Source organism: Arvicola amphibius, chromosome 6 (genome assembly GCF_903992535.2).
Source record: "Arvicola amphibius chromosome 6, mArvAmp1.2, whole genome shotgun sequence".
Lineage (NCBI taxonomy): Eukaryota > Metazoa > Chordata > Mammalia > Rodentia > Cricetidae > Arvicola > Arvicola amphibius.
In genome coordinates, this window is record NC_052052.2 from 41,867,622 (window position 1) to 41,885,536 (window position 17,915).

At 45.1% G+C, this 17,915-nt stretch overlaps 1 long non-coding RNA gene across 1 annotated transcript in view; it reads left to right on the forward strand.

Annotated features, from left to right (window-relative positions):
* The first annotated feature begins 4,010 nt into the window (after nt 1-4,010).
* The window catches only part of LOC119817688, an 84,475-nt gene continuing 70,570 nt past the window's right edge, over nt 4,011-17,915 (forward strand). The window contains exon 1 of the long non-coding RNA XR_005285931.1: nt 4,011-4,124. This is a non-coding gene — a long non-coding RNA (uncharacterized LOC119817688). The remainder of the gene's footprint in view (nt 4,125-17,915) is intronic.

Below are 17,915 nucleotides of genomic sequence, written 5' to 3' on the forward strand. Positions count from 1 at the left end.
CTAGCATTGCTACAGCTACCACCTAAGTAAGGGCAGGCTCTGGCACATTGGAGATATGAAGGAGGCACTTTAAAAATGAATACATGACATTTTTGAGCACCTAAAATGAAAGCAATCTTTTCCTTAGGCACAGCAGAATCTAGGTCAATCCCTAACAGGGTTCTCACTCTGTAGGCCATGTACAGACATTGGATATTCATGAATACCACAAAGTTATATTTTTTTAGAGTACTTGCACACAGTTGAGCTTCTGTGGGAGACTGTTCTTTTACTAGGTTCAAAAAAATGCCCCCTTGTACCCATGGGTAGGAAACCACTTTTAATTTATTTTATTTTTTAAAATATTAATTAATTAATTAATTAATTATGTATACAGTATTCTGTCTGTGTGTCTGCCTGCAGGCCAGAAGAGGGCATCAGATCTCATTTCAGATGGTTGTAATCCACCATGTGGTTGCTGGGAATTGAACTCAGGACCTTTGGAAGAGCAGGCATTGCTCTTAACCACTGCGCCATCTCTCCAGCCCTTTATTTTATTTTTTGAGACAAAATCTCACTATGTAGCTCTGACTGGCCTGGAACTCACTATGTAGAATAGGCTAGTCCCAAACTCATAGAGATCCACTTGCCTCTGCCTCCCAAGTACTGGGATTGAAGGCGTGCGTTGTCCTGCCAAGTGGAAACAATTCTTAAAAGAAACGCAGTCATAACCTTCTGCTTTTGTATGTGGTGTTGAGAGATTCTCAGACTCCTAGCCACTCGTCAGAGGTGGGTGGAGCTGGTTATTTGACAATTCAAAGGCTGCACTTTCCATCCTTCCCATTCAGCCTCCTCTGACCAGGCCTGGCTTCTTTACCAGCTCTTCCAATGGCACTGTGACTTACAGTGTCTTGGTGTGTGACATTGTAATTTTGTTTTGCTTTTGTGTTGTGTACTCCTTATACATTTAGAAGTGGTGCATTTGGCGATGAAGAAGAGAAATGCTTTCTTTTCTTCACGACACGGGAGAGGGAGGAGTGGAGTTGTTGTCTTTTATTAATTCTGGATTCTTCCTCTCTGCGTGCAAATGATAAAACTGAGGCCCAGAGACCAGAGAAGACTTTTTCAGAGGCACACGGGAGGTCAGTGTAGGACCCAAACTGCACAGTCCTCCTGCGTCCTGTCTTGCTGTCCACACTGCTTTGCCGTACGACTATTGTTTTAAGAAAGGAAAACTAATTTCATATGAAAAGCTTGAAAAACATCCAGGCTCTCAATTGCACAACCGAAATGTTCCATTTTATTTACAAGCAGAGTTTCTTTTTCTTTTTTAAAAGTCCGTTTAGATGCTCAGTGATACGCTTATTTCATTACAGAGTTGGCAACATACAGTCATTCAGAATTCATCCGAGTCATCAAACTTTCAGCGCCCTTTGACACGGGGTATATATTGTGCTGAGGTTTTCAATGTCCCAAATCAGCTACAACAGTTGATATGCGATCAAAGAGGAGATGTGTTTGTCTAGAAGCCAGGTTTTCCCATTTTGAGCCCAGTGCCCTGTCCAACACATATTCTTTGTCAAAGAATGTCATTTTTTTTTTTTTTACCGATTAGTATGATAGCTATAATTAGGTCACGCTTGCTTTGTGCCTGGCAATGGTAACTTCTCTCTTCACTTATTAACTCATCTAATCCTTAGAAAAATCCCTTGAGGTACATATTAGCATCATTTCTACTTTATAAACAGATGTATTCATGAGGGAATAGATTGATAATATTAAATAGTCACTTACATATTTTCCAGGTTTTGTAAAGGTTTATTTTTCATGTTTAACCCTTGACTCACTAGCATTCTGGACAGGTCTTCATGTCCCAAGATGTTACCATGTGATGGTTTGATAAAGCATCGGCTATCCGCTAAGATGGTTTTTGGCTCCAGTAGAGCACTAGGATAACAGTGGCTTAGGAAGCAGGCTGGTTCAGTATTTCAACAACAACCATTACCTAGGCTCCTGCCTTTCCCCTTGTCTTTCTCAGTATACTGGCTCTTGCCTGCAGGCTGGTGGTTTGAATAGACGGACCTCAGTTTTAGGCTCAGATTGCTATCCTCAAAAGCCGGAATCTAAGGGGAGATGAGAGATGCTCAAGCCTCATTGTTGTGTCTCTCTCTTTATTATGGGTGAGTTCTTTCCCCAGAGGCCCTGCAGTACAGATCATGGACTTAAACCAGGTCACATGGAAACTTCTGGTTGGAAGGGAGGCTCAGAAAACACGAACCTTGCATTTTCAGCTCTCTCTCCCCACCTCACTAGCTGTCCCCATGATGCTAATGGGCAGTGACCTAACAGCTTCTGCCACGCATGGTAGATTGTCAGTGGGTGATTTTCTCTTGATGTGCTCTTCTGTGGGTAATCTGGGATGCCATTTATTTAATTCTCCCAAAGGCTCAGAAAGTCTGTTGGATTAAATGGAAGAAGGTGATGAGCTAAACATGGTTACTTTGACCACAGAGAGGTCACGATTTTGTGATTTGAATGAATACGCACGGTGCACTTCCCATCAGTGGATGAGTGTGTGAGTACCATATCTTCCCATCAGTGGATGAGTGTGTGAGTACCGTATCTTCCCATCAGTGGATGAGTGTGTGAGTACCGTATCTTCCCATCAGTGGATGAGTGTGTGAGTACCGTATCTTCCCATCAGTGGATGAGTGTGTGAGTACCATATCTTCCCATCAGTGGATGAGTGTGTGAGTACCATATCTTCCCATCAGTGGATGAGTGTGTGAGTACCATATCTTCCCATCAGTGGACGAGTGTGTGAGTACCATATCTTCCCATCAGTGGATGAGTGTGTGAGTACCGTATCTTCCCATCAGTGGATGAGTGTGTGAGTACCGTATCTTCCCATCAGTGGATGAGTGTGTGAGTACCATATCTTCCCATCAGTGGATGAGTATGTGAGTACCATATCTTCCCATCAGTGGATGAGTGTGTGAGTACCATATCTTCCCATCAGTGGATGAGTGTGTGAGTACCATATCTTCCCATCAGTGGATGAGTATGTGAGTACCATATCTTCCCATCAGTGGATGAGTGTGTGAGTACCATATCTTCCCATCAGTGGATGAGTGTGTGAGTACCATATCTTCAATCAGTGGATGAGTGTGTGAGTACCATATCTTCCCATCAGTGGACGAGTGTGTGAGTACCATATCTTCCCATCAGTGGACGAGTGTGTGAGTACCATATCTTCCCATCAGTGGACGAGTGTGTGAGTACCATATCTTCCCATCAGTGGATGAGTGTGTGAGTACCATATCTTCCCATCAGTGGACGAGTGTGTGAGTACCATATCTTCCCATCAGTGGATGAGTATGTGAGTACCATATCTTCCCATCAGTGGATGAGTATGTGAGTACCATATCTTCCCGTCAGTGAACGAGTGTGTGAGTACCGTATCTTCCCATCAGTGGATGAATGTGTGAGTACCGTATCTTCCCATCAGTGAACGAGTGTGTGAGTACCATATCTTCCCATCAGTGAATGAGTGTGTGAGTACCATATCTTCCCATCAGTGGATGAGTGTGTGAATATCATATCTTGCCCTTCCCCTTATCTTACACTTTTAGCTGAAGAGAGGATAAAGGGTTACCGTGAGGTAGTTCTAGAACTCAGACTGAAATAAATGAAACGAGACTCATTTTCAACAATGAGACCAGCCTTTTCCTAGGGCCAAGGCAGGAAGAAGCAGGTGTGCAAAGTGGGTCCAGGAGAGGTGGCTGGGGACAACCTAGGAAGTCAGCCTTTCCTTCCTGGGAAGGGTCTTCATGTACTGTTGGTGTCTCCTGGGATCCCAGGTGGAGGTTCTGTGCTCTCTCTGTGTGCTCATTCTCAGAAATGAACTCAGATGTTTGCTTTGAGGAGTGAAATGTTTCCCCTCCTGCCCTCGTTTCAAAGATCAGCAGCCAGGCCCGTAAGGTCAGCCGTGTTGCTTGCTGGATCTGGAGCCAGTTTGCTGGTGGGCTGCTGTGTCACACTGCACAAATGAACGGCAACTGCTCTTTTCAAAGCAGATAACAGGAAGACAACTCAAAGAAGGCCAGACTTGGAGACTAGAGGGTGACATCTTAGAAAGGACACAGGTATGACTTGAATAGTTCCCGTGGCCCACAAATGTCTACTGACCTTATATAGGGAACCAAATAATGGTCCAAAGGTAAGGATACCACTGAAGTCTACCTTGGGGAACCATGAATTTTGTTGGGGTTACTTACAGGAGTATGGGTGAACAGTTATGGGAGCAGAGATGACTCGAAGACAGTTAGGTCACCAAAGCCCACCCCAGCATGGGTGATGGGACTCAGAAGATGACGTCATGGAGCCTGCTGCACAGCCTTCAGCACAGTTTGGAATGTTGGAGAGTGTCTCAGCCTTTCTTAGGCATTGTGGCTAGTCTCTGGCTCTTCTAGGCAACTCAAATGATCTGTCTTCCAGGCAGCTTGGCTGGTGTTAGTCTCTTCTAGGCAGTTTGTCTATCTGCAAGTGTCTCTTTGCAGTTATTGCTTATATAAGCTTGGGGAAGTAGGCACCTAGTGCATTTTGGTCAGTTTCGGGGAGGAATCGTTGGAGTCGTTTGCTTCCTGAGTCTTAATGACCATCCCTTTGGAAAATCCTGAACCTTTTGGGACATTTTATCTTAGAGGGAATTGCTACACAACAGTAGCTCCTACCTTTCTCTCTGATGAGCAAAGTCTCCCTCTTAGGGATCTGGTAGGGTGTAGGGGAGAGTATCTTCTACTCCCAATGAAAGCTCCGTTATCATGACTTAGTGCGGGACAGCAACCTGCAGCCAGCTCTCTTTACAACGACTGCCTGCTCACACCCGGCGTGGAGCCGAGCATTTTGATGACAACAGAGTGAGCACCTGACCAGAAGCAGATGCTGGTGTTCCTCGTCAACTGCCATCCATGGAGCTCCCACTCGGTCCAGCACGATGCTCAGTGTTAGCCTGGTAGAAGACGCAGACTCATGTCTCCCCGTTCAGGTCCCTTTGACTGGTAATTATGAGGAGGACTCCTACCGAGCATGGTCTTGGGCAAGTCATTGCATTGTTCCTGTTCCATTTGTAGAGAAGTGGAAGGTGAACATGTGTGGCTCATATTCACCCGTAATCACAGCCACAGGTGGGAAATCGGCACTAATACCCATGTCATCCTCTGCAGTGCTTCCTCTTCTTCACTTTGCTAAAACATTCTCAGCTCAGAGGACAAGTGCTCGTGTCTCCACGTCTCTAGTGAGAACCTTCTGGGTTTAAATTTTCAGTAGAAGCTGATAGACACACAGTTTTAGACCGGCATCCTGATAGACGTACAGTTTTAGACAGGCAGAGGTAATAACTCTCCAGGCCTTAAGCAAGTCCCTTTAAAATCCTCATTGGTGGATTCCAGGTAAGGATTGGTGTGAGTCTCATATTGGGGAAGATGGAGATGATGTGGTCAGGACAGAACTGCCCAGAGATAAAAGCAGTGGATCAGGAGCCCAGAATGAAGAGCACCCAATGAGGATTGATTAGACAGTGGGGTGAAGGAGGTGCCAAGGATCCCCCACCAAAATGACTGAGGGTTTCATTGACATCCTTATAACCAGCGTGGCTTTCACAGCTCCCTACATACAAATGACATTGACTTCCTAACACAATGACCTGGTAAGGCCACCCTGAACCCCGATCCTTTTGTTAGCTCTATATTGTCATACGTTCAGGGCTAGGGAATCATGTCACTGCTGCTCCCAGCTTTGCCATAGCTTTTAGGGAAACGATTTCTTCTATGACAGTGTTAATGAAAACACTAACAACAAAACCCCCAGTTTCAGAGGCATGAGGTAAGCAGTTTCTCTCTTAATATTTTCACCTTACGGTTCAGAGTGGGTTTTTCTGGTGGGTGAGTAGCTTTCTGCCACGTGGGGGAGTCTGGGACTGCATCCCCTTCTGCCTTGTGCATCTGCCACCTCCGGGTGTTGGGTCCTCAGCATTTAGACAAAAAGACAGGAAAGCAATGGATGAGGCACAGCTTTGCTGTGTTACCTACCAATGACATATGTCACTTATACTTATATTTCACAAGGGACACTCGTGCTACAGACCCACGGAGACCTAAGAGGGCCAGGGGGTATGGCCTCTAGTGGGAAGGCTGCTCTCTATGACAGTTCTGTGTTCTATAAGGGCAAACATGGCTAACCAGGCCACCTTTACCGCAGTCAAGTTCCTGTCCTGACAATCGGTACATCCCAAGAACCCTTTCAAGGTTCCACAGTAGCCGCCCCGCACTCTGGAATATAATAAAGGAGGAACAAAACATGAAAAAAAAACACCCCACGATTGTTCACATTAAGTTGAACCATACGGAATTGCTGTTTTGTAGGAAAACCTGCCAAATGCTGCCAATTCCATGTGATTCAGCCTAATAATTCATCAGGGAAGGGCTTCCAAAAATGGTTTTCCGAGAACTCTGGCTCCTAACTGGGAGAATGCCTCATACACGCTGCTCTTCGGGGACAGTCAAATATGTTTTAGTCATTATGAGCTCTGAAAACTCCCGTGTTCCAGAAAAAAAAATCCTATATTGTTTAGTTCCTTTCATCAGTGATTTCCTCGGCAACCATGGTTTAGGCAGTAGTTTCCAGGATAATCTGTGCATAGAGCTTTTTTTTTTTTTTGTCCCCCAGATGTCTCCTCGGCTCTCAGTTATCTTTTTTTTTCCTGCCCCTGAGAAGCTTTACACAGAATCCCAAGGGACTCTATCAGCAAATCCTCTTAGACACTGGATTGTTTTTTTTATAGAAGACTATGTCAGGCACTTCAGGAAACATTTGCTGAACGAAAGGCTTTGGAACGGTTGCATTTCTCAGAGCCTGAGATTCTTCACCTGCAAATTGAAAGTGGTGAATTAGATGAGAAGTCCCGTGTAGGCTATCTCAGGAGGAGGCAGCGTCTGTATTAGGATGCGCCTTCCCTCGGCATCTCCGAGCCTAACAAAGCAGCCACTTGCCACGTGGAGGACACCTCATCCCAGAGGCCACATGTGGGATTGCTTTCATTCTGACATGCAAACATGTTTAAGCCCAACTTCTTGAGTGCTCACAAGGATATTTGAGTCGGACGGAATTATTTTTATCTGCTCAAGAAGGCAGGGAAGGGAATAGGGAGCAGCATCCTTGTGCTGACACGAAATGGATGCCCTGGGATTCTGAACTGGAGGTGGGAGGTGGCCACGCAGGGTGTGTGTGTGTGGGGGGGGGGGTAAGCAACAGGCTGCAAGCTCCACATGGAACCACTTTTCCATGTTCTGATCTGGGAAGCTGAACGTGGTGAGCTTGGAGTGGAGTTATGGCCTTGGTTGGAAGACGACGGTCTCACTGGGGCCAGCATGGCCTTTGGCAGAGCCACGGTCACATCTGTCCTCCCCCCTGGCCTGACCTCCCTCTGGCAGACTCAGCTCCAGGTCTGGCAGAACCCCCAGAATGGATCTTTCTCCTGGCCCCCAGCAAAGTCGCTTACTGACTTCCAAACATGTGTGCTGGTTTGGCCCACTCTGTGCGATGGGCCTTGCAGGGAAGGGCCTTCCTGTCCCTACTGCACGCACCTAAGGGTTCTAGCCAAGCCCCGCTCCCATTCTCACACAAGATCCCTGCATCTAGGACTCTTTCCAACCTAGATGGAAGCAGCAGGGTGCCTGTTTGGGGCTCAAATACCTCCGTGGGCTGGGTACCTTGTGGAGCTGGTGAGTGAGTATGGCTCCCAAAGCCAGGAAGTCCTGGGTTGAATCTTAACTTGGCTACCCTGGAGCCACATAGAACCTTGGGTTGGTAATCTCATACATCTGAATGCCAGTTCCTTCTTCTGTATATTGGGAATAGTTACTGTTTATTTTTTCATAAAACCGTCACACATTCATCAAAGGAATTATTTTGTCTACCAGACATTGGAAACATAAGCATGAACTGCCTACAACTGGTACCCTGCATCAGGCAGACACTGGTATTCAAGAATACAAAATTTTGGGCTGGAGAGATGGCTCAGCGGTTAAGAGCATTACCTGCTCTTCCAAAGGTCCTGAGTTCAATTCCCGGCAACTACATGGTGGCTCACAACCATCTGTAATGAGTTCTGGTGCCCTCTTCTGGCCTGCAGGAATACACGCAGACAGAATATTGTATACATAATAAACAAAAAAAAGAATACAAAATATCCAAGGCTCAGAGTAGACACTGAACACAGGGGTGCGGAAATAACTGGAGTTTTCAATCCCCATACACTGTTCAACTCCCAACCAGGGTATTGGCTGGCTGTGTGATGCTGGGCAAGGAGCCTGTGCTTTTTGGTCCTCTGTACAATAGAGAGGTTTAACTATGGAATCACTTAATCTCTGACAGACTATGGTTATGTAAGTACCCAGTTCAAAAATTGAGGAAAAAATAAGTTAATGGAATTGGTCATTTGAGTAGTCTAATTAAACCGAATAGGTCCCGTGGGACTTAGAATTCTATCTGTGTATTTTATATTGACAGCGCTGTGAGGGGTACTGTGTGTTCTTGGGTACAGATCCTGAGCACAACAGCCAATAATTATGGTATCTAACTCCAGATCTGCCACTTATTTGCTGTGCTGTACTGAGCAGGAATTCCAATTCTTCTAATTCCTCGAGTGTGAGAGTGCCAGGGGCTGCTGCAGACATAGACAGGGTGTGGAGGGAGCACACACAGGGCGTGGAGGTAGCACTCACAGGGTGTGGAGGGAGCATACACAGGGCATGGGGGAGCATATACAAGGCATGTAAGGAGTATACACAGGGCATGTGGGGAGCATGCAGAGGGCATGGGCAGAGCAGGCACAGGGTGTGGGGGAAGCAGGCACAGGGCATGGGTGGAGCATGTACAGGGCATGGGTGTGGGCGGAGCATGCACAAGACATGGGCGGAGCATGCACAGGCCATGGGCGGACATGCACAGGGCATTGGGCGGACATGCACAGGGCATTGGGGGAACATGCACAGGGCATGGGGGGAGCATGCACAGGGGTGTGGAAGGAGCATGCAAAGGGCGTGGGCAGAGCATGCACAGGGCATGAAACACTCAGCAAGGTACCTAGTAAATGCAGGAAGTTCTAGTTCACACAAGAACCCAGAACTGGCTATGAAAGCTCCTTTGAGTGGAATGAATGGAGGGTTATTGTGAGAGCTCACTTCTCTCTTATTCCTTCTTCCTCTGTTGTGGCACACATTACTTTTAAAAATCCATGCGTGTGAGAAAGGTGATGGGACCACATGCCCCTGATTCATTTACACCTAAGGCAGCAGGCATTGTGCTTGGAGGCCTCACAGGCTTTTCCCTTCATGGCACATAGAGGTAGAATGTTATGGTTTGAATGTAGAGCGTGCCCCACAGGCTTATGCTTTGAATATTTGGTTCCCAGTTTGGGTGCAGGAAGTAGGCCTGGCTGCTGGGAGGAGGTCACTAGGGGTGAGCTTTTAATGTTACACCTGTTCCTGGTGCTGTTTGTGCTCCCTGCTTCTTGTTCCTCTGACATGAGAACATCTCTATGGATGCTCCTGCTGCCATGGACTGAGGGGGTCCTTCCCCTTTGGTGGATTGCAGTCCTGGAACAGTAAGCCAAAACACATCTTTCCTTCCGTAAGTTTGCCTCTTGGAGGTCTTTTGCCATGATAATGAGAAAAAAAAAAGCTAAATACACGGTCAGCTCTGAAGTGGGTGGGCATATACACTGAGCGGAAAAGAGAGGACTTGCTTGGCTAGAGGTTTATATCATTGCGTGTCAGTTATGAACTGGACATGCTGCACATGAGGACCAAATGCACGGAGAGCCCATGAGCGGCTTGCAGAGCACGGGGCAAACCGTTTGTGTACAGCCAGCACTAACTGTCATCATTAGCGCTCCTTGCTAGAAGGGCCATCGGTTCTGTACATCTCAAGGACAAGCCCTTAAGCCCTTGGATTAAGCACTTAGCGTTTTTTTTTTTTTTTTTTTTTTTTTTTTTCCGTGGCCCAGGGGCACTGTTATTGGACAAGGAACCTCTGGTTACAAGAACTTGGTTCTTTTTTCTAGCTGTCTTTGGAGAGATTTTACCTGGCACTATCAAGAGGACATTTTCAGTATGCCCAAATGCTGCACACTGGAATCTGAGAAAGCACTGTCCGTCCCTGCACCTGTGGCATCTGGGAGTCCTCTTCACGTTGAAGGGCACTGTGACCAAATCTGCTATGTTAGAAGAGCACTCAACAGTGTATGTCGTTCACGAACTCAGTTAGAGAGGAACGGCATGAAGACCCAGTTTGCTAAGAGGTTAGTGTCAGCACCAGCCCCGGAGCCTGCCTGTCCAGCTCGGAATCCTTTGTGTATTTCCTGGGGAGACTGGTAGGTCACATTGATCTCTAGCCAATGCTGCTGTATTGGAGTTTCAGGTTATGCACTCTGTAGATTAATATTGAGCATCTACTTTGAACCAGACCAGTATCAGAGGCAGGGTAGAGGGACTGGAAGCTGAAATAGACCCTACTCTTTCTCTCAGGGGCAAGCTACGGGATAAGGAAAATAAGGAAGGGAAAAAGTCCCACTTGAGATGGGAGAATAAAACCCCATATGTTCAAGCTTACACGAGGGAGGAAGAATCAAATGGTGTTGTATCTTTACATACTATATCATTCAATCTGGAAGCATTCTGAGGAAGAAGGAAGGATTTACACACATAATGACCCCCTCTGTTGGCCAGATATAATGCTTCGAGTTTTCCCATCTATTACCTGATAGGAGATAACAGTGCAGTACAAAGATTATATACTTGGTTGTCTCAGATAAACCTAAGCTGAAGTCATGGTACCATTCTTTAACTATGGACTTGGGAAACATCCAGTTACCTTCTCAGAGACTCATCCATCAAACGGAGTTCCTAAAGCAAGCGTTGTCATGAGGCTTGAAAGAGATGGTGTTTTGAAGTTCCTTCACATATGGCTTCACACAGAGGAAACTCTAAACAAAAATGCTGGCTCCCTTCCCTTTTGGGATCCTCTAGGAATATTTTGAAGAGGCAAATATTGCCTTAAACGTTTCGAGAGTTGGACTGCATTTTCTGAGAGAGAAGCACAGCTCCTCAGAGATCAAAGGTCTCATGGCCTCTTTCTCTACTATTTCATTTTATTTAACTGGAAAAAGTGTGTGTGTGTGTGTGTGTGTGTGTGTGTGTGTGTGCACGTGTGCATGCACATGGAGGTGTGTACATACATGTGTGTAGAGGTCAGATGTCAACCTTGACTGTTGTTTCCCGGAAGTTGTTCATCTTGTGTTTCTTGAGACAGTGTCGCTCATTGAACCTGGACTTCACTGATTTGTCCAGACTGGCTGGCCAGAAAACTCCAGGAATCCCCCTGTCTCTACCTCCCCAGTACTGGGATTATAAGAGTGCACCAGCTAGCCAGGCTTTTCTAGGTGGTTCTGGGAGTGAAGCTCCAGACCCACGCGTGTGCAGCAAGCACTTTATAGATGGAGAGAGCTCCTAGCTTTTCCTCACATTTTCTCAACCATATGCTATTGCATGTGGATTCCAGTCATGGGGCTGCACCAATGAACACTGCAAGGGCAGTGTGGTGAGCTTTGTCCTGGGGATATTTTCTGTAGTGATGGACGCTTCTGTGGTGCCAGACGTGATCATGCTAGGTTGACCCCAGTTGAAACGCCTACCCTGCTATGATGTTTCCCATGTGGGGTGTTATTTTGGACTAAATTGTGTCCTCAAAAGATAGGCTGAAGTCCTAATCTCAGGTACCGCAGAGTGATCTTACTTAGAAGTAGTCATGCATCAAGATGGGGTCGTACTGGCATAGGATTGGTCTTATCTAAAATGACTGATGTTCTTATAAACACATATATGAATATGGGTCCCTCCAGGGGAAAAGCCAGGTGATGACATAGGCTTTAATAGCTGTAGCTATAAGCCAGGCTTCCTCTGGAAGCTAGGAAAAGGTGAAGGCTACTCTACAGATTTTGTAGGGAGTGCAGGGCTACCAGCAAGACCTATTTCAGAATCTGAACTGTGGGACGTTTTTTGTCGCTTTAAGCACTTGGTTTGTGGTAGCTCTAGACATGAATAGACCTCTCACTTCTGTCCTACGAGTAAATATCTCCTGAGAATTCTCATCCTATTGCAGTGGTATTTAGTGCAGGGATGGGCGACGGTAGAGTCTTCATCAAAGGAGTGGGTGTGTGAATGACAGGGATGTGAGTTGCATAGGGTCCTACGGGGAGCCAGAGGGAGTCCATGCTAGAAACCATCTGGATGTTTTGCCAGCTCTTTGATCCACCAGAACAATCATGTTAGTGACCCCTGAGCTTCCCAGTTCACAGAGGCTGCAGACTTTCGCTGCTTCTGTAGTTTTTAAATCTAGTCCAGTAACAAAGTCTACTAGGTGTCTACTGTTATTTCTATGATTTAATATAATGTTCTTTCCCCTCCTTTTTGAAAGTTCTTCTCTCATACAGTACATTCCCCTGACTGAAGTTTCCCCTTACTCCACTCCTCTGTCCCCAGTTCCTAACCTCTCTCTCAGATCCACTCCTCTTAAAGAGCAGCCCTTCCGGGGACACCAACCAAACTCGGCATAGCAAGTACGCTAAGACTAGGCACAAACCCTCATCTCAAGGTGGAATAAGGCAACCCAGTAGGAGGAAAAGTGTCCCAAGAGCAGGCAAAAGAGTCAGAGACACCCAACACCCACATGTTCTTTATTTAAAAAATTGAATGTTATTTATTATGTGTATGTGTGTGTGTGTGTGTGTTTACAAATGCCATTGTGTGCATATGGAAGTCAAAGGACAGCATGCAGGTGTCACTTGTCTCCTTTTACCAGGTGGGTCCTGGGGATGGAATTTAGGCCTTCAAGCTAATCAGCAAGCACCTTTACTATTGAGTCTCATTTCCAGCCTGTATCATCTTTTATATTAGGTGACTTACACATGCTATCTCACTTAATGTTCATGATAGTCCTTGAGGCAAAATATTCTTTTCTTTAAAAAGTCGTTTGTTTATCTAGCATGTGTGTGTGTGTGTGTGTGTGTGCATGTGTGTACATGCACATACACATGTGCATGTGTGCACGGTCCACATGCGTGTGAAGATCGGAGAACTTCTTGTGGGAGATGCATAATCTTTTCTGCCATCGTGTGGATCCCAGGGATTGAACTCAGGTCATTGGGTTTGGTGGCAAGCATTTCTATGCATTGAGCTATCTTGCCAGCTCTGTTCTTAATCCAGATTAATTAATGGAGTGTGAAGTTCAAAGAAGTTTAACACATTGTTCAAACCATCTAAATGATAATAAAAGTGTAACTAGCCTGCAAAATAGTCCTGGTTTTGCGTCGTTCCTCAGGACTTTTTGTTAGCAACTTTCTTTCAGTAAGTCTGCTGAAGCCTTAAAGTCAGCCCCATCCGACAGGTTCGTGGTGTCTGGAAAGGCCAGCTTTCTCTGATTGTATTTTATTACTTTTGAAAATATCTCCTTTGCTAAATCTCTTCAGTGTGACCAAAACAAAATTATCATGAAAATATGTCATACATTTGTGTCAAAGGTTTAATTTTAACTTAGAAACAAAGGAACGACTAGAAAGGTTAAGTGAGAGTTTGGCTCAGTCTTATATTCTCCATTACAAAAATTCATCACTATTGCTGTGAGCCAGAGTCATTTGTATCGCTATGGGCAGGGAGATTTGTATTGTCGCTAAATTTCTACAAATTAAATTCTGTCTTTCACTGAGTATTAAAATAGCTTGGTCAATCAAAGATTGAAACCTGACAACCTTGGAAGTAGTGGCAGCTCAGAATTGAAAGAATTCCCAGTACTCTTTTTGTCTATTTCTAGCTTCTGACAAAATTTCCTATTACATTAATAAACAAACAAACAAACAAACAACACATGGCATTGGAGTGATGGCTCCATGACTCAGAGCATGTCTGCTCTTAGAGGACCCAAGTTCAGTTCCTAGCTCCCATGTTGGGTGGCTCAGAACCAGCTGTAGCTCTAGCTTCAGGGAATCTGCTGCCCTCTTCTGGAATCTGTGGGTACTGCACTCACATGTATACACACCGATACACAGCTACATTCACACATGATTAAAAATACAATAAATATATTTTTATAAATGCACAGAGCTGGAGATGTGAGAGATGGCATGTTCACCCAGCAGGGACAAGACCCTGGGGTTTGGTCTCCAGCACCATAAACAAAAAAAGGGAAGACAAAGCTCCATAAAATATACACAATCTGAAAGGATTTTTCTCACGAGCTATATAGAATCCCATTACAAACCTAAGAAAGAGACAGCCAATTCCATGGAAAATTGGAACAGTGTTAAACACATGCCTCACTAATATCCAATAAAGCAAAAAGATGCTCATTTCTTAGCACTCCAAGAACTGTAAGTGAAAATGACAATGGAACCACCTCACATGCACCAGGTAAAATTTGTAAATATTTGCAGGTCTGCTAATTACATGTAGTAACAAACATGGAGTCATGGGAGCTCACACATGTTACTTATTGGAGCAGTCATTGATAGAATGACTAGGAAGAGAAATTCAGTAGAGCAACGGAGTGAGTATCTGAGTCCCTTTAAATTACTTATTTAATTTAGCACCATGGAATCTTTTTTTTTTCTTTTGGAGGTACGTGACTAGGCCACAAGAATGGAGCCCTCATGAATGCCACTAATGACTTTATAGGAATAGCCTTGGCAGCTAGCTCATTTTCTTTTTGGAAGGTGCAGCTGTAAGACGTTGGCTGTTTGCTGCCTGAAGCAGGGTCCTTGCCAGAACCTGACCAGGCTGGATCTCTGATCTTGGATATCTAGGCGCCAGACCTGTGAGAAATGAGCATTTATTGTTTCAGCCACCCAGTCCATGGTAATTTAAGTGACATTCCAAACAAAAACAGCTGATAAAGTCAGAGATATGTGTATCCTACAGCCAGACGCTTACTCTTCTTTCGAAAACACGCCCCAGAAAAACCTCTAACATGCATGCTACCTCTTCTTGTTCTTAGGTTATGATAAAGTGCGGACATGTTCGTTCACGGCAGCTGGTCAGTGATAGCGAGCGCTGGGAATAACTCTAATGTCCATTCCCGGAGGAGTGCCAAAATATACTGTCGTGGATTTTTGTATCCTTGCACTCCTAATAACATTAACATAAGTGGATACTCTGTAGCATTCAGATGAAGTAGTGTTGGATACATCTGAAGAACCGTGTCATTCAGATGAACTAGTGTTGGATACATCTGAAGAACCGTGTTGAGAGAAAGGATCAAGTTGTAGAAGCTTAAATGCAACTTGTTAAAAGTTTCCAAACAAGCAAAACCAAGAGTGCTGCCTTACAGGAACCCGTCTACAAGTGGAAAACTGTGAAAGCTCTCGGGCTGTGGTTTCCTCTGGAATTCAGGGTGGGGGAGGAATGATACTGAGAAAGACATTTCAACTCCCTAATATTTTAATTCTCAATATAAATGAGGGGTATTCATGTGTTAGTTATAACATTATCATTTTTTGTGATTAGAGATTTATTTTTTTGTGACTATGGATCTGGTTTTTCTTTTCTTTCTTTTTTTTAAAGTTTTTATGTGCATTGGTGTCAAGCCTGCATGCACGGCTATGTGAGTGTCAGATCCCCTGAAACTAGAGTTACAGTTTTGAGCTGTTGTGTGGGTGCTGGGAATTGAACCCGGGTCCTCTGGAATAGGAGCCAGTGCTCTTGATCACTGAGTATCTCTCTAGCCCATATCATCAATATTTATATGTTTGAAATAATAAACAATGTACTAGCATATCATTTGTTTGGAGTTTAACAGAGGAACGTTCTTCCCACCCCTAGTTAGAAAAAGTTCTGCTTCTCTCTCTTTTATAAATGATTTATTTTTATTTTATATGTATGAGCATTTTGTCAACTTGTGTGTATGTGCACCCACGTGTGTGCCTGATGCTGGGGGAAGCCGGAACAGAGCATGGGTTTATAGGAACTGGTCAGTTGTGAGCCACTGTGTGGTGCTGGGAACCAAACCTATGTTCTCTGCAAGAGCAGACAGCCCTCTTAACCTCTGGGGCATCTTTCCAGCCCTGCAAAGTTGTGCTTCTATGAGGAGCTTCTGAGATAAAGGCACCCATGTAAATACCTGGCCCCTTTTAAGAATGAGCCTGACACACACAGTTTTAAATGGAATACAGAACTTAATTTGGGTGAGGAGGAAGTCATCTAAATTTGTAACTGAGACATTTCATTTTGACTTGCAAAGACTTTGGGGACTTGGCTCTTCTCCTTCCCCATCTTCATCTGCCTGTCTTAACTTTAGGGTTTTTCTCCTAGTAACTTCACAGTTCTGATACCCATCTAGTCATCTCACACTATTTCACACCTCCAAGTGCACAATTGTTCTCAGTTCTCTATGCTTGGGCATCTTAGCCCCGCGTTGGCTGACCGCATTCTTGCCAGCTCCTGCTGTGTATGACAGTGCTGTCTCCCCTGAGGATGAGTCAGCTTTCCCTCTGAACATCACTTGAATATCGAAGCCCCGAACAGTTTAATCTTTGTCTTTCCAGTCCTTGGCATCATATGGGTCAGCAGAGGCATTGGGGAAACGGAACACTACTAGAACAAAAGAGAGTGCAAACCAAGTTCCACCTAGTCCTCCCCAGCACTGCTAGGTGTCTAGTAATGGTTCCCATGGTCACCAAATCTCATCTCAGTGTGAAGATGTTTCTGTTATCCTTTATATGACCTTGGAAGAGAGAGGGGAGAGAGAGAATAGGATGGAAGACTTGTAAGCAGCTCTGAAGGGGATTACAATGGATCTGGACCCAAGAGACTTTCCACAGCCACTCAGCACTGTGGGGCCTGGACGGACAAGAACCCAAGACTCTTCATTCTTGGCCAATGCACTTCCTTTTCTTCCACCCTCTGTGGCTTGAGAAAACAGCTGCCTCTTGTCATCTTGTTAAAAAATCATCCAGCGCTGGAAACAGGAAATGACTCTCGGGTCCTGAGGCAGTGAAACTGGGCCCTCTGGAGCAGGTGGCTTGGACACACCCACGATAAGAGGCACTAAGAGAACAGATGGGCCTCAGGAAAGCAATATTAAACCTGCGCAGAGTCAGAGAAAGGGCTTTGTAGTTAAATCAAGTTAGAGCAAGTTTGGTTCCAAGGGTCTCGCGACCCTTCTACGCGCACTCACACATCTGGATATTGGATTGAATGCCAAAAGAAATTCATCCTTGAGGATCATCTAGGGACAGACTTTTGAACGAAACAGGAGAACCGAATGACGAATTGTCATCTGGATGGTGCCGAGCAGGTGTTCATCATTAGAAGGCTGAACAAGATGCAGGCCATAAACAGGACACGGCATTAGGAGAAATGTAGAGGGTTTGTCTAATTATTTTCAACTCTCAGTGCCAGCCCAGGGTCTGGGATGTGGTAGGTTTTTTTTTTTTTTTTTTTTTTTAAACCAAGATTTGCCGACTGAATGGATGAGTTCTGGTGAAATCGCATGACTGGAAAAAGTCTCAAAGTCACTTCTGTGTCTGGTTTGGAAGAGAGTTGGTGGCGAAATACAAAATTCTCATGAAAGCTTTTGACATCAGGCTGCCTGAGCTGACATGCCAGCTCCAGAGTACCACCCAAATTCAAGCCAGGAAAAGGCCTGGTAGAGGTTTAAATGGTTGAGGATTGGGTTTTGGATTGTGATGGTGGCTTTCCCGCTGTGTTTAACCTCCCTCCCTCCCTCCCACTGAAATGATCCCCATGATATAAAAAAAAGAGGTGAAGATGTGAACAATCTGGAAGGAATGGCTTCTCGTGAATAGTTTGCAGGTCTTTAGGAGGAAC